We start from the raw sequence: 14978 nt of genomic DNA, 5'->3' as shown, positions 1-14978 counted from the left end.
GCTGCTCAGCTGTCGGGAATGTTAGTTTCAACTGTAATTTTTTTAATGCATTCTTGTTCCCAACAATTGTTACCCATTTATACTAAAATATCAGCAAATTCTGATCAAGTGGATACAATTACAACAGTAGTTAACATTAGTCATCATAACACAGCAAGGCAGTTTCCCTTCATTACATGTAATTGCAATACAATACTGTATGGCTGTCTACCGGAGCTCATTTAGTTCTTTTGCACAATTTACACCCAGTATCTACATTTGGTCCTCATACGTACGTCTTGAAAAGTCAAAACCTTGTCAACTGAATCGGTATATCTCAGGGAGATGGCAGTAAGTAGGTGTAGCACAGTGAAGAATCAGAGGGCCAAGACGAGGTGCAGAAAGCAGTTAGTGCAAAAAATTTGTACTTTTATTGTACTGGGTTTTCGACCACGCTTGCAAGGGAGTGCTGAGATGTTGAACGGGGCCATAAGAAGCTTCCTGTCAGGATCTCGAAGATGTCCTTCTTGCAATCCTGCTGCAGGGGAAATTTAAAGGATTGTGAGAGATTAACAATATATGGTAGAGGTAAAGCTTGTTACCAGACCACAGTTATACATTTACTTGCTTTTCTAGGGCAACTTACTTTAGTTACCACTTAAGGCTTATACTTAATTAATTTTTCTATAAATGCTACATGTTGATGTTAAGATGCTTCTTAACCACTGTATCACCTTAAAGCATAATAAACAGTTTATAGTCACGTAAAAGGTCCTAAGAGACTTAGAAGGAATGACTGGAGAACAATGACACAGGATGTGTTTATAATTTTGCCCTTGAACTGATGGTGTGATATGTCAGTGGCCATAATGGGGAGTGTGTGCATATGTAGCACCATCCTCGTATGGGTGGGATGAGTGAACAAGAAGGGTGGAAGTACCCCTTCACCTTCCCAAACAAGTGTGGCTGCTGCAATTAAACGATGGCCCTAGGCAGCTCTTGGTGCTGTCATTAGCAGGACGGGGACAAATGCCTGTGAGTGAGATAAAACTGTGGTGGTACAGGGGGGTTTGGGTGTAGCGACATTAGAGTAAGGCATCTGATTGCCCATTAAGCCGCGTTCATGAACAGACGCGTTGTGAACATGCGGGCATGCAGTTAAAGGAATGAGGTTTTTGGTGGGGGGTGTCTTTGATATTTCCTTTCCGTCTCTGTCCTGTTCCCTCCAGCTGTCAATTAGTGGGCTTGTGGAAGCCTCCCGCTTTTGTTGTTCATGTGTCCACTTTCCCTGGGCATTGCAGCATTTGAAGTATGAGATGAGACGTGTCACCAGGTTACTGCAGTTGTATCGTTCAGTCTCATCTCTTACACTACCCTGTATGTTGACTACCAGCTTTGAAGGTCAGTAGCACGGAGTCGACTCAAGACTGGCATTTTGGGGGGTGGCAGGCAAAGGCAACTAAATGACAGTGATAGGCACACAACCCCAATTTGGGATGGTTATGCTTGTGTTGACTAGTCATCCATGGGCCAAGAGTCAAACTTTGCAGCAGACAAATGTAGTCTCCCTGGAACTAAAGGGCAAAGAGTCACAGGTTGAAATAACAGGTGGGAAACTGCCAACTAGGCAAACAAGAAACTCTCACTACAGGCATCAACTGAGACTCACAAACATATATGGACAATAAGGAGTATATAATTTATAATACACACACACACACACACACACACACACACATTTTCAGAACCGCTTGTCCCATACGGGGTCACGGGGAACCAGAGCCTACCCGGCAACACAGGGCGTAAGGCCGGAGGGGGAAGGGGACACACCCAGGACGGGACGCCAGTCCGTCACAAGGCACCCCAAGCGGGACTCGAACCCCAGACCCACCGGAGAGTAGGACTGCGGCCCAACCCACTGCGCCACCGCACCCCCTACTAATTTATAATATTCAATACATATTACCTCATATAAAAGAATTTGCTGAGAAAATACATTGTTGTGGCTTCCAGCCTCACACCACATCCAGCATGAGGCCTTAGTTCAGCTAAGATATCAAGTCTAGTATGTACTGTGACTGTTTTGAAGAATGAAAGGTAGACTACAACACCAACACTACAAAAATATGAAACCAAGTATTTCCACTTCTTTGCAAACCCTCTGTGGTAAGACTATTGATTTTTCTCAGTTTCTAATGGGAATATTTACTTCAGTGTGTAACTATCACTAGTACAATCAAAGTGGCAAAGTCCTTTTGTCTTGATTGTCATTGATTCTACAACCTGTAGTATTGTTCCCTTCACCGAGTTCTTTGAAACTAGTGGGTGGGTCTCTATGAATGAGTAAGAGAATGGTGTGGTTTTGCAGAGTGTAAGTACATCCCAGTCTGGGCTGGAATTGAAAGAATTCCTTCCAGCTGAAACCCTCATTGTTTGCCCTGACCTCTCACAATCACACCAAGTGTTAAAGGCAAGTTCTTGGAACCCTTGGCCTACACATTCAACACCTGGGAAACTTCTCAGTTTGCTTTCATATTTACATTTATTGATTTAGCAGATGCTTTTCTCCAAAGCGACTTCCAGTGAACTGTATGTAGTGTTATCAGCCCACACCCCTTTTTCACCAAGGTGACTTACACTGCTAGATACACCACTTACAATGACTCACTCATCCATACATCAGTGGAACACACTATCTCTGTCTCTTACACACTATACGTGAACTTGAACAAAGCATGTCTTTGCACTGTGGGAGGGAACCAGAGTACCCGGAGGAAACCCACACAGACTTGGAGAGAACATGCAAACTCCACACAGACTGAGCAGGGTGCAAACCCATGCCCTCTCACACCACCCAGATGCTGTGAGACAGCAGTGTTACTCGCTGTGCCACCGTGCTTTTGGGTGAAACATTAAGAGGGCAGTGCTGTGCCACTGCTGCCTCACAGCTCTTGATCTATTCAGGTGTAAGATTGGAGCCGGCTCAGTCTGGGTGGAGTTTGCATGTTCTCCCCATGTCACCGTGGGTTTCCACCCACAGTCTAAAGCCATGCAGTTCAGCTGAATTGACAAAGCTAAATTGCCTGTAGTGTGTGTGTGTGTGTGTGTGTGTGTGTGTGTGTGTGTGTGTGTGTGTGTGTGTGTGTGTGTGTGTGGTTACCCTGCGATGAACTGAAGTCCTGTCTAGGCTATTCTCTGAATAGGATAAACAGTTCCTGAAAACAGATTGATGTTAAGGACACTACTGAGTGGCACAGTGGATGCGATACTAGAAAAATTAAGTTAATAACTTTTTTCCTCATACACGATTAGCCATCATATCAGATGAGGTGTTACTGAAACTTCTTCAACAGTGTATGCCTGAACTGAACTGATGGAAAAACCAAACCATAAGAAGAACAGTGAGGGCAGCAGGTCAAGACAAAGGCACCATTGTTCCATCCTCTGCTTTATTACATATGTATGTGTCAATTGCTGGGGTGCACTAACAATAACATTGATGGTAGCTCCTACTCAGTGTTGGTGGGCACGTCCAGTGCCATGTGTGCATGCCAATGAGTGGGGGTTCCAATAGAGGCAAGAGGTTTCAGGTGCATGGTGGGAAATAGCACACATCAAGGATGCTTGTGCCCCTTGCTCAGAGTCTGGTGCAGAGCACCAACAGCAAACCTGCAGTGTCTTCATTCAGAGGGGTTATACTTTCAGCGTAAACAGTTAATCAGTTTGCTTTTGCCCATTTTCAACACTTTGTTATGTGCCTGTATGTGCATGTATTCACAGTCCTAGCAACATCAGACATAACCACACTAAAGTGTCAATGGAACTGTAGATAATGAACCCCTAGCACAATAGCTGCATAGGAAGGGTTTAAAGGGCACTCAGGCCACCCACATTCCTGTACCATAAGACCTGGGGGGTCAGTACGGAGGCGAACCACGTTGTCCAGACCTGCATGAACCCTGCCGTCAGTTGCCCCTCCTAGAGTTCTGCTTACGCAAGACATGGTGGGGCTCCTGCGTAGACTGGGCTGCTTTGGGTGCCCCTTCTGTCTTTGGCTGCACCCCCCCACCCTCTGGCATCTGGGACCAAGACAAAGGGGTCCCAGTGAGTAGGGAAGCCCTGACGGGATCAAGTGCCTTGGGCACAGATGTCCGCCAGCAGCCTCGTGAATGGATGCTCTTCAGTCCACCAGGACCGACCAGGGCGGATGGGATGGGGGAGCATGCGTTGGAGGGGTTGGCCTACGCAGGGGCTGCCACTGAATTGATGCATTTAAATGGTCAAGAAGACAAGCGTGCAGATGGAAACAATGGCCTCCCTTTCACTGGGGACTCATTCTCCTCTCATCGTCTCTTCTCTATTCTTTCACATCCCTCGCCTCTTTTCTCGTCCCGCATGACGTTTCTATTGTGGTCCACTCTAATCCTGGAGGGAGCGGTTGCCCCAGTGAAACACACTATTTTATCAGTCCACCTCAGCAAGTTGGATGTGTCTGTGGAAAAGCCTCAGATGGACCCAGCAACTCACTATTACGTGGTATCAGAGAGAGCAGTGCAAGACAAGCAGAATCAAACTCCTGCACCACATACTGTATGCCTGTGGTATTTTCCTCCTTGCCAAGGAATGGATATCCTCTGGTTCACTTTCCTGAAACATCTCATGTACGGTTTTTTTCCTTTTTCCACTAGGAACCGTTTCTTTTACAACTGTCAGTAACTGTTTGTGACTGGGACATACTCAGGGGCCCCTTTCAAAATAAAGGATAGAGCCACACATGGCCTCTGATTGATTGGGGGCAATAATTTTATGATTGATCCATTGATTAGCTGTCTGGCTTGTCCGTTCTCCTAGTTAAGTGAAGACATATGGCTGTACACTAGGGATGCTGCTGAACAACTGCACCCACCTCTGAAAGCACATACATACATACAGGCACACAAACATGAACACACACATGCATCTGCCCATGCCTGACCGTGCAGGATTAGGGGAAAACAGTGGCTCCAAGGTTATTCCTATAAAAACCCTTCATTTATCCTAAAGCCCATCAGGAAGCTTGTAAATCTTGCAGCGAAGAACACTCACGCTCGTTAGACGCAGCAGGTGACGAGGTCATCTGTCTTTACCACAGCTCTCTCTGCTGTCCCCTGTCTCCCATCTGTATCCATATCCCTGTCCCTATGCCCCCCCCCCCATGTAGGGTCATCCCCAGCGCAAAGTCCCAGCGCATTTTTTCTGGTGGATAATTACTCTCTCTCAAGTGCTGGAAGAGCTAGAAGTGCTATTCCCTCAGTTGGGGCGTACAATGAGTGTGGATCACCACCCTCTTCCTACTCTCCAGGTGCCTGTCCTGCCACTCTGCCACTGTACTGTAGATCTAGCTCATGTCATGGAAATTTCCTGACTTCACACACCCTTCCTGGGGAGCTGGGGAACGGTGGCTTCTGTCAATGGGACCCCATCTCTCCCATTTGTTTTGATAATGTGGCCACTACAGCTTAAACGACAAGCAAATGTATTAAATGTTCTACTGAAGAAGGGTGTGGTGGTGCAGCCGGTTTGGCTGGGGCCTGCTCTCTGGTGGATCTGGGGTTTGAGTCCTGCTTGGGGTGCCTTGCGACAGACTGGTATCCCATCCTGGGTGTGTCCCCTCCCCCTGTGTTGCTGGGTTGGGCTCCGGTTTACCGCAACCTTGCTTGAGACAAGCGGTTTTGGACAGTGTGTGTGCGTGTGTGTGTGTGTGTGTGTGTGTGTGTGTGTGTGTGTGTGTGTTCTACTGAGGAAAACAATGTATAATGTAAATTAATCTGCAATACATTTATTTATGTCTGCGTGATCCTGAGTATCAACACCCAGGTAATCCGTCTTGTTAATATAGAAACACGGTCCAAATTTCCCCCTTCACTGAACAGCTGCCATGCATTTAGCAAGCATGCTCAGTCCAGCAGTTCAGAATGATTTCTGTATAAAGGTTTCAATATTAAATGGTTTGTGTATTTTCAACTTCTTTGAGAAATATGGATGTACAGGAAACAACAAAGAATGTCTGTGCGTTCTGAAGTTTAAAATGAAAAACTGTAAGAAATCAACTGAATAGAATTTCACTTATTTTGGAGAGTAACTTGTTTCTCCTCCAGCTGTTTTTTCTAGTATTTCTAGAAGAAAGCTGAATTTTTCTTTTCTGCACTGAAGTCAATTTACTATAGTATAGAAACAATAATGCTGAAAACTGTCCTAGGGTGATCTAAGAAATACTTGCACGGGAAAAAAACTGGAAAGAAGAGTGAAAACAAAGCAAAAAAGTTGTCCCATATGTCTGGAAAGCATTACAGAAGATCTGACATGGCATTAGCTTGTTTCCTGGTTTAAGTTGCTAGAAAAGACAGCATTTTTTTACATTTTTTAACAAGAGGATATTTGATTGTGATTTCCAAAGTACTAATAGCCAAAGGTGATCTACTTTTAAAAAATAACATTCACTCATTGGCACAATGGAAATCAACAGAAATGCAATTGTGCAGGCAGGAGGTGTTAAACTAGGAAAGGAAAAGTCACGGGGGCAACAACCAAGGATTAAGTGGCCAGCAGGTAGAGAAGCTGGGGTGTGGGATACTGTAGATAATGATTTGGTTGGTATTTTAAGTAAGTTGAAGAGGTCAGCAGAGAGCAAGTTAGATAGACTGGGGGAAGTTATTTACAGCTATGGGGTAGAGCGATTTGGGATAATGCAGGCGAGGAGGAAGGAGCAGATGGGTGTTGTGAAGTCAAGGCGGCAGGTAGAAATAGAGAGGCTTGCTCTGGAGAGAAGGCAGCTTAGAAGGCGATGGAGGCGAGCCAAGGAGGTGGAAAGGGAGGGTATTTATGTCTTGCAGGCAGGTATAAAGAGTAGACTGGCTGTATTAAGAAGGGCAGAGGCTCTTGGGATTAGGAGGAAGAAAAAAGAGCAGGCCAGGGTGGCATTTTTCAGAGATCTGTTCAAGTTTGTGAAGGCTCTGTTTGGTAATGAGAAGTCTGGGACGTTAAGGGTAGAGAAGCAGGAACTGGATGGTTATTTGTGTGAGGTGTACTCTGGTGAAGAGCAGGGTGGTGGTGGTGGTCTAGAGTTGCCTGTGGACATCCCCCCTGTAGGGTAGATAAAGTGGGAAATGGATGTGTGCCCTCTGAAGTGGGGAGAGGTGCAAAATGTAGTGCAGTGGGCAAGGGCCTCTTTGGCTCTTGGCCCAAACGGGGTACCATACCAGGTGTTTAAATGTGCTCCGGGTGTGCTAAAATTTCTGTGGAGACCGATGGCTGTTGTGTGGAAGAAGGGGATAATTCCCAAGTCTTGGCAGAGAGCAGGTGGAATTTTTATTCCTAATGAAAAGGAGGCTGTTGGGGTAGGCCAGTTTAGGCCTATCAGCCTTCTGAATGTTGAAGGGAAGATTTTCTTTAGTGTTGTGGTAAAAAGGCTAGTAGTGTACTTGAAAGTCAACAGGCTAATTGATACCTCCGTGCAAAAAGCGGGGTTTTCAGGATGCTCAGGGTGCTTGGAGTATGATTTGCCATCAGATTCAGTCTGCCAAAAAGGAGAAAAGAGATCTCCGGGTGGTGTTCTTGATTTAGCAAACGCTTATGGGTCGGTTCTGCACAGTTTGCTGTGGGAGGTGTTCAGGTTTTTTAAGGTTCCTGGAAGTTTTACAAGGCTGGTGAAAGCCTACTTGTGGATATTCAGTGTTGTTTTAATACGGAAAGTTATACAACATCTTGGCATTGGTTGCAGGTTGGGGTCATGGCTGGATGTACAATTTCACCATTAGCTTTTACAGTGGCAATGGAAGTTATTATAAGGGCTTCCAAATGGGTTGTTGGTGGTGAGAGGGTGTAGGATGGGACGCGCCTACCCTCTATTAGAGCATTTATGGATGACATGACAACCGTTATGGCTACGGCTCCTTGTAAGCGTAGTTTGTTGTCTAAGCTCAATGAGAACTTGAAGTGGGCTAAGATGAAGGTTAAGTCAAGTAAATCAAGGAATCTCTCAATTGTTGGTGAGAAGGTGGTAAAGGAGAACTTTTGTATTGATGAGGAAGTAATTCCTTCTATTTTGGAGAAGCCAGTTAAGAATCTGGGTAGATGGTATAGTTCTGTGTTAAGCGATAAGGAGCAGGTTGTTGCACTCAGGGAGGTGATTGTGAAAGGCATAAACAGCATTGATGCGTCCCTCCTCCCTAGAAAGTTAAATTGTGGTGTCTGCAGTTCGGGCTCTTACCTCGTCTTAGATGGCTACTTCCAGTGTATGAGTTTTCTGTCCAGGAAGTGGAGAAGCTCGAGCGGATTATTAGTGTGGTGATGAGGAGATGGCTGGGAGTGCCACACTGTTTGAGTAGTGTAGCGCTATATGGTAGGGGCATGCTGGAGCTGCTGGTATCAAATTTGGTGGAGGAGTATTGGTTTGTAAAGGTGGGTTTGGAGCTGACTCTGGTGGAGTCAAAAGATGAGTTTGTGAGAAAGGTGGTGTCATCAGTGAGGACAGGTAGGGGGTGGAATCCCAGAGATGTAGTTCAGAGCACAAAAGGAGCGCTGATGTTGTTGAACGTGGTTGGGCATGTGCAGAAAGGGAAGACAGGGTTTGGCTCTGGCCATTTGCAGCGGTTGTGGAGTACTGCTGCGGAGGCAGATAGATGTCGGTTGCTTGTTGAGCAGGTCTGAGGGCAGAAAGAGGAGGTGAGGCACGCAAAGGCGGTCGCATTGGTGAAACAGGGTCAGAGGGTGAACTGGGAAGGTGTGGAGAGGAGGAAGTTGCACTAGCAAGATGTGCGGGCGATGGAGGTGAGTTCTCTTAAGTTTATTCTTGGAGCAACTTATGACTTGTTACCAATGCCACAGAATGTTAAGCAACGGGTAGGTGGCAATGGTTCTTGTAAGTTGTGTGGTGGTGTGGCAACGCTGAGGCACATTTTGTCAGGGTGTAAGGTTAGTTTGAGGCAGGGGGGCTATACTTGGTGCCATAATCAAGTTCTTAGATGTTTAGCAGGTGTGTTTTGAGAGTAAGCAGCAAGTTGTTTATTCTCTGCCTGTTGGAAGGTAAGCTAGAGCAATTGGTTTTGTGCGGGCAGGAGAGAGTAGCACTATGCAAGGGCAAACGTGCCCTGGCAGGTGAGGTAACGCAGCTCCAGGTTCTACAGGTCATTGCTGTTACTTCATTGCGGCAGGACATGGTGTTATATTCGGGCGGTGAGCGTACTCTGTACTTTGTAGAGTTAACAGTGTCGTTCGAGGATGCTGTTGGGGAGGCATATGAGTGGAAACTGTTAAATTATGCTGATCTGGTGGCAGAGGCAAGGGACCGTGGTTGGTGGGCTCATGTGAGGCCAGTAGAGGTTGATGTTAGAGGGTTTGTGACTAAATCAGCTACAGTATTGTTGGGGGAATTTGATATTAGAGGCTGCTCGTTAAAGGCAGCGGTGAAGGAGCTGTCTGAGGCAGTTGAGAAGGCAAGTCAGTGGTTGTAGTTGAAAAGAAAGCAGGGTAGTCGGGGTTACAGGCTGGAGGGAGGTGTGTGATGGTGGAAAATTAGTGGCAGGTGATGAGTAATGGGAGGCAGTTGGTGATAATTAAGGAGGTGTGGACTTGTTAAGTAGGATAGCATAAATTTGTGGAGTGGCACATTTGCAGTTGGTTTTGTGGCAGGTATGGAGGTAAGGTTAGAAGGTATGTATAGAGCTGTGGTTTAGCTGGTTGAGTTAGTAGGGTTGCGGTAGTTGATGAGGGTGAAGGGTATCAAACGTGTGTGTGTGTGTGTGTGGGGGGGTGCGTCTGCTACACCGGATTGCACTGTTGAGCCTTCCGGAGGTGTCGTGGGCCTAATTCAACGAAACACCAATGAAGAGAGGTGCCCACTTGATAACCTCAATGAAATGCTCATGTTGGTGCCTGGCTGGTGTGGTTTGTTGGTTTGATTGGTCAGTTAGGCTTGGTCTGTTGATCTGGCTTTGTTGGGGTTGGTTGGTTGGTGTTTTTTGTGTTGGTGATTAGCTTTGGTTTGGTTTTGTTGGTGGGTGTGGTTTGTTGTTTTTTGTGTGGGTGGGTTAGACTTGGTTTGGATTTTGTTGGTTGGTAGGTTTTGGTTTGTTGGCTTGGTTTTGCTGGTGGGTATGGGTGGATGGTTTTGAGTTGACGTGTTAGACTTGGTCTGTGTGGTTTGTTGGTTAGTTTTTGTGTTGGTGGGAGTAGACTTGGATGGTTTCTGTTGGTGGTTGGGCTGTGGTCTGTAGGTTTGGATTTGTTGGGTGGTTGGTTGTTGTTAGTGGGTTGGCTGGATGGCTGGTTTGATGGGTTAGGCTTGCTTTAGGTGTTTTGGTGGTGGGTGTGACTTGGTGTTTTGTATTAGTCAATTAGGCTTAATTCAGTTATTTGGTGCGTTAAATCTGGTTTATTGGTTTGGATTTTGTTGGTGGGATTAGTTTCTGTTTAGTGAGTGGGTTAGGTCAGTTAAGTGTCTTGGTTTTGGAGCATGAAGATGTATGTTGTCTATGCTGGGTGTTCTCTGTGGTTTTAGGGTGGTGGGTGGACTGGGTCCTTGTGTGCAGCCATTGAAAAATATGCACGGGGTATAACGTCTTTTCCTGTGTATCGTGAATGTGAAAAAAAGTTAGTACACCCTACCTTTATTATTGGATCAAATCCCCAAAATTCAAAACAGGTGCAAATGATTAGAACATCATTAGAGTGACTTGGAGGGCACTACCTTATATATATATATATATATATATACACACACACACACACATCAAAAAGCTGTGATTTGGTTTAACAAGCTTAACTGAGTTGAGGCTACATCATGCTAAAAACAAAAGAGCTCTCTGAGGCCATTGGGGAAAAAGCTACTGTAATTTGTACTTAATCACTACATTGTCCAAAAAATTGTGTATAAATGGAGAAAATTTCAAAAGACTGGCAACCTAGCCATGCCAGGTTGTCCCACCAAACTCAACCCAAAGAGCTGATCGAAAGATGCTATAGGAAGTCTCCATGAACCCCAGGAAAACATGAATTTACAAGCAAAGTCTGCCTCAGTCAATGTCAAAGTGCATGAGTAAAGCATCTGAAAGAGACTGCACAACTTTGCCATAGCTGCGAGTTCTCAGAAAAAAATCGAAAAGTTTACCAGACAACACCTTCTTTGAAGATCAAGACCACTGGAAAAAGTGTACTCAGGATACATGAAATAAAAGTAGAGCTGTATGACAAAAACCAAAAACTGCTTTTGACCAGAAGAACCTCATAGCAACTGTACAGCATGGTGGTGGAAGTGTTATGTTTGGAGTAGCTTTTTCTGCCTTAACCCCATCTAAATGCTATGAGGGAAGCAGGCAATACATGGAAGAAAGCCCTAAAATATCAAACAACTGAAGGAGATCTATAAGGAGAAGTAGACAATTTCTCTAGGCTGATGTTGTAGACTGCTAAACAATTAGAAATGCCACAAAAGTGATTTGTGCCATAGGGGGCAAAACCAGCTGTTGAAGCTAGAGGGCATATTTATTTTTTTCCATAGTAGACAATTGAATTTCTGAATTTTTTGTTGAAAATGTTTTGTTTGACTGGAAATGATTTGTTGAATTAAATCACCTTTACCCATCAATATTGTTGACATGAAGATCAAGTGTGCATACATGGGATGTACTTACTTTTTTCACAGCACTGTATGCCGCGCGGTGGCGCAGTGGGTTGGACCGGGTCCTGCTCTCTGGTGGGTCTGGGGTTCGAGTCCCACTTGGGGTGCCTTGCGACAGACTGGTGTCCTGTCCTGGGTGTATCCCCTCCCCCTCCGGCCTTATGCCCTGTGTTACCGGGTAAGGATCTGGCTCGCCAGGGTAAGCAGCTGTTGGTGATGGATGTATGTCACATGGTATACTGTGGTCTGTCAGATTTGAATGTCCTCCATGTGGCACACAGTGTACCAGTAAAATTAATCATTTATTTACAGAATAAAAACTCAAATCTTTGATCTGGACCCAAATTTTTTCGCATACTAATAAATCAGTTGCACAATACACATAAGACACCTTCTAGGAATGCTGGTATACAAGGCTATAACTTCAGCCACTGTGCCACCTGTTGACAAGGAAAGATGAAAGTAGAGAAGCAAGACTGTGTTAAAGAAGGGAGCATGGTAATGATTAGATTACGATAACTAGGGCAGGATAGACTGTGGACCCCGAATGCAAAATAGGATGTGAAAAAATAAAAGAAGAAAGTGAAGCTGTGTGAGATTAATGGAAATAAAGACACAGGAGCCGTTCGCTAAGATAAAATCTCTGGGGCACAGAAAGGAGATAAGGTGCATCTCAGCTAGTTGTGGTGTGCATGCTCCTCCATGCTGATCGGAATCTGGCTGGGGGGTGTGAAGCGAGCCATGATGGTAAGCGTACTGCGCGGTGGCCCCCGCAGGGTGAGGGTGTGGGCCGCAGCACAGCAAGGTCTATTATCATGCATCACATGCAGCGATTACACCGCAAAGGGTTCGGAAGCTGAAGAGGGAGGCGAGGTATGGAAAAATGAAGAAAAGAGTGCAACATTCTCCTCAGGAACGAGAGCACGAAGCCTAGCGAGAAAAGCAGTCTTGTTTGGCAAGTATTGTTTGTAGGATACCCCCCCCACTGTGAGGTGGGCGGATGAGCGTAGATTAGAGGGAAACATTATCTCTCAGGGCAAGTTAACTCGGTCCTGCAATGCCAGAGTGGACCAGCACAATGCCCTCTGAGTAATTTATGCTGTGAGCGGCTCTTGTCCCCGGGAACAAGTGGCTAGTTGTTGGGACAGGCAGAGCTGCTCTCTCCTTTCTTGTTGCCCAGTGCAGGGCTACCGGAGTTCAAGCCCAGCCACGTGTTGACCAATGGACTTCGACAAAGGGGTGCTTCAGCACAAAATTTAGAGTTCCATAAAAACATTATTGTCTGAGTCCTGGGACATTTATCCACTCCACAAAGGGACAAAACCCAAATGTTAACCCTCCATCTTTCAGATGCATTTTTCAAATTCTGTGCCCTGCAGTACTGCCTGCCCACACAGCCATCCTCCTCTTTGACCCTATCGCCCCTACCCCAGCTTCACCATGGTCAAGAGGTAGGTAGTTAAAAGGTTGTGTCAAAGATCTAGCAATAAAGCACCATTTTGTTTTTTAATTTTAAAATATTAGCTGCTAAACAGCAGAGGCAACTTTGTCCTCGTGTCCATAAGTGTTTATGTCCTGTTCTGACCAATGAGCCAAAAAAGCATATTTTTCATTACTTTAAAAAACACAAAACGGAAGACCCAAGGACCAGGCAGGTTGACGCACTCTTGGTCATCAATTGTCGAAATGAAGTCACTTTACATTGCTTCCTCTCCAGCACTGCGTGTACCTGCAGAATGAATGGACAAGGTCATGTCTACCTATTAACCATTTTAAAATTTAGCAATTATGCTAATTGGGCTGCCCTAATGCCAGTTTGGGCTGGTTGTACTCATAATTAACCATAATGGGCTACTTTGTGATGAGGGATGAGAGTCTGGGTTGCAAGCCCTGCTAGTCCTTCCCGTGTGTCATGTAGCTGATGTCAACCCTGCCCTCGACAGGAACCTTCTGCCCAGGACCCCACTTGATGCACAAGGCCAAGCGTCAATCAAAGCTGCACCACCAGCATCTGGGTTCTTCCAGTCCAAGTTCAGCCTTAATTCATGTCAGCAATAAGTCACCTCCATCCCCCACCACCTCCAGTTCCACATCCCTGTATCACTTATTCCCACCAAAAGATGATCCACAAGGCTACATGTGCCAAACAGGGTCTTGCATCCCTGAAGGTCTTGCCAATTTGAGGTATCAGTGTGTCCTGTGGGTTTGCTTTGTTGGCTCACAACTGCTTTTTGTAGGCATGCCTTTGCTCAGTGGTACAATGAAAAGAGTTAGGGAAAATGATCAGTCGCACTACCACCCCCAATTCATTCAGGCTCCCATCTTTCCTTCCTGCTGACGGGACCTCGGCTGCTTCCTCCAGGGAGAGCGCATCCCCCTTTCATCCTCTCTTAGAGGACAAACATCAGTCCCATCCCACTCCCCCACACTGGATGTCCATCCATATTCATGAGCTCTTATAAATATCTGATATTGGCCTTGCTACAGCTGTTTGGCTGCAAACTCGAAGCGATGTGACGCAGCCGGCCCATCAAGTGGTGCCAGCAAGGGACAGAGGACCTTATCTCCTCTCCGCATCAGCTTCACCATGGCCCCCGATAGTGTCACCCTATCACTGGAGTATTGCTCGCCGGCTTAATTAATCCGTAAGTGTGACCGCCAAATGAACACAGAATTCTTAAGTGGCGTATTTACCTTCCCTCTGACGGCTCGAAGCTTATCGGGGAGAGCTATTTGGAGCAAGAGAGGGTGGGGGAGTTGTATGTTTAAAGGTGTAGCTAATATCCCCAATGGGCACCCTCTTTCTGTCTCAGCTTTTGACTTCATGCTCATTTTCACACAATTTGTTTTTCTTTGTATTCTTTTCATGGAATATTCCTCTCTATTGGTTGCTGCTACAAGACTGGAGATGCAGCACCCATTGTTATCTGCTCATGTAAACACCTCCTACACCCACCAAACCTGTCCTCAGTGTTTCAGGGCCTCTGATTTTCTAGATTTTTCCACTTCTAAGTGGAGTCTGATGCCAACAGTGGCAAATAATGGTTACAAATTACTCAGTATAGTCTATTTTTGCAAAGTACTTCATTGTAAAGAAGTACCCTGAAGGGTGCAACAGATATATTAAGTGAACCAGCGACCATCTGATTGGAATCCCTGCTCTAATGGCCCACGAGCACCTTAGACAATTTTAGATACAACTGGAATTCTTGTACTCAAATATCCATTTTTGACATTTTCAGCTGAACATAGCCTAAGTCATTTCCAAACCATTTCAAGAATCTAACAAACAAGTTTTGCAAACTGTCTCAAAAGTTTCTTTTTTCAGTTCTATACAAACATC

Source organism: Scleropages formosus, chromosome 18 (assembly GCF_900964775.1).
Source record: "Scleropages formosus chromosome 18, fSclFor1.1, whole genome shotgun sequence".
Classification (NCBI taxonomy): Eukaryota; Metazoa; Chordata; class Actinopteri; order Osteoglossiformes; family Osteoglossidae; genus Scleropages; species Scleropages formosus.
Note: the sequence above shows the minus strand (reverse complement) of the source record.